Genomic DNA, 2,434 nt, shown 5'->3' on the forward strand with positions numbered 1-2,434 from the left:
CCTGTAAAATATTTTTTATGAAGAACCGATAGGAAATGTTGTGGGGGAAGGAAAAAAAAAAAAAAGCCTAAACTTTTCTGGAAGTCTTCTTAGTCATTGCCTTTTTCCATTTGTAAAACTTTCCAGATTAAAGCCTCACACCCCACCTTTTTCTTTTTTCTTTTTCTTTTTTTTTTTTTTTCCTAGCTAAAAAAAAGCCCTTTGATTAAATACAAAATCAATACAGCTGCTCAGCTCCTTGGGCTGCTGAGCTGGAGCAGAGGACCTGGCTCCCCATGGTGCTGCTGCATCTCATGGGCTTTTCCAGGAGAGAGATCCCAGTGGCTGGAAGCCCAGCAGAACATGGGGTGGCTTGCAGCATGAGCTCCATATATGCACATATAGAGCACACAGAGGAAGGTTCGTGGGGAAGGGGGGGGGAGGTTTCCTTCAGACGTAGACATATCTTGCACTGCAGTTTTCTTTAAACTGTGGGGAAGTTGGATTAGGTGAGGAATTCCACAATTTCTTAGCTTTTCAAATAACATGTCTGCGATATCACTCAGCCTGACCTGTGCTCCCACCTGCCTCGGGAGCTCAGTTAACCCTTTGCCCATTGATTTTGGGGCTTCATGGAGGGCTGAGAACACGCTGGCCACACACACACTCGGGCTGCTGACACATGGGATTAACACCTCTGATGCTGAAAGCAAGCAAAGTCCACCCTGCTCAGAGTCTGCCCACCATAAACACACACAGGGAATAGAAACCTCTTTAGACCTTCTCCAGTTCTTTCCTGGGCTGATGCCCTACAGCAGGTATGGAAATGTTCAGGATTGTGCCTGTGCTTCCCATCACTCTGTGTCATTCCTCTTAGGATCTTCCAGATGCTGAAGCGCACCAAGGATCGGTGTATCCCAGTAGGAGTTATCTTCAGCTGATGAAGAGGAGACGTGGAGACAGCAAGTGAGTCACCCCAAGTGGCATCACTGAAATGGGGACAGAAATAGGGGTAGCATTTGAGTCACCTGCCATTTGGCTCTACCTACTTAGCCAAGAACTCTCTACCCCCTCAGCACAAAAATACATGCGTGCACACACGTGCTATGTAAGCCCACTATGTGCTCTTTTTAAAAGCTATATGTATATTTTTGTGGGGGTTACTTGCCTAGTAATTAGCAATTAGATTAGGGTACGCACCCTATGAAGCCTCCTGCTCCAGGAGCACTGAGACATCTACAAAGCCCTTGCATTTCTGTCCACAGACCTTTCCTCCTTGCTGAAATGCAACCAGCACCATGAAAAAGCTTTCCCTATCACACAGGATCACACCATACCTATTTGCACTGTGATACTACCTGGAGATCCCAGCTCCATCTAGAGACCACTCCTTGAAGGTCAAATAACCCCGATGGCCAACAGGAGACCATAGATGTGAGGCTTTTGAATATGCATGGTCCCAATGGTAATCATGTCCCAGAAGCTCACCCCAGCTCTCCCCAAACCATCCCTACACACTTCCAACCCTTAAGGAGTGCACTGCTGTTCCCTCTGTCCTGAGGTGAACATCCCCTGCTAGGTGGGGATGGTGACACCACCACCGCCACCTTTCCCTGTGCCCCCAAGCCCACCCTGGCTGGGAGCTGGCTCAATGCAGCATCCTCTGCTCCGCCGGCGCCGTGCTGCTCTATCGCCACATTTCTCAGCGGTAGAGTATAAACATTTCCAGGGAAGTGCACTTAGTGTAAATTTGTTTGCCAAGTGCTGTTGCCTCCCCTCCTGGGTTATGATTGTGAACGTTTTGGTTGAGCCAGAAAACAAATCACCCACCCCACTCAGTGCACACCTCCTGCTCCCCCGTGAGAGTGTCCGTCACCCCTGGCATGGGCAATGTGTTCTGGGACGTGTGTCCCCATGTTACCTGCAGTGGGGACCCTATTGCAAAGTTCCATGAGTCTGCTTCCAGCTGTAGGCATCAGTAGGATCAGTTCCAGCAAGATCAGTCCCAACTCCTAAGGAAGCAAGGCAAAGGGGAGAAGATGTATTCTCACACCTAATTGATGGATGAGGATGCAAAACATAAGGAAAATAAGTGACTTGCCCATAGCCGTAGCAAAGGGAGGCTGTGCATGGGTTACGTGAAACATGCATGACTTCCTCACTTCTCCTTTTCCCTGTATCCACAGCCACCTGCCCATGGGATCATGGCCCCATGTCCTTCCTTCTTCTGGGATCTTCACTACATCTTCAATCCATTTCTCCCACCACAAAGCCCCTTGGCCTGAAAGATTGATGGGGTGACCCCAGTTTGGGCTGGCAAGCAGAGGTAGTCATGGGGGTCCTCAATATGGGAAGCCCTGGCCCTGAGAAGCTCCCAACCCAATGCTCTGCCCCAAGACAATGAGAGCTGCAAACAAAGACCCACACTGAAGCACAGCAGCAATGTGAGGGGAAA

General features: G+C 49.3%; 1 long non-coding RNA gene across 1 annotated transcript; it reads left to right on the forward strand.

The window, feature by feature from the left end:
• The first annotated feature begins 746 nt into the window (after nucleotides 1–746).
• LOC109367674 lies at nucleotides 747–2,434 on the forward strand. The gene is made up of 2 exons (XR_002114976.2): nucleotides 747–945; nucleotides 2,166–2,434. It is a non-coding gene; the product is annotated as an uncharacterized LOC109367674 (long non-coding RNA).

This window comes from Meleagris gallopavo, chromosome 5, assembly GCF_000146605.3.
Source record: "Meleagris gallopavo isolate NT-WF06-2002-E0010 breed Aviagen turkey brand Nicholas breeding stock chromosome 5, Turkey_5.1, whole genome shotgun sequence".
Classification (NCBI taxonomy): Eukaryota; Metazoa; Chordata; class Aves; order Galliformes; family Phasianidae; genus Meleagris; species Meleagris gallopavo.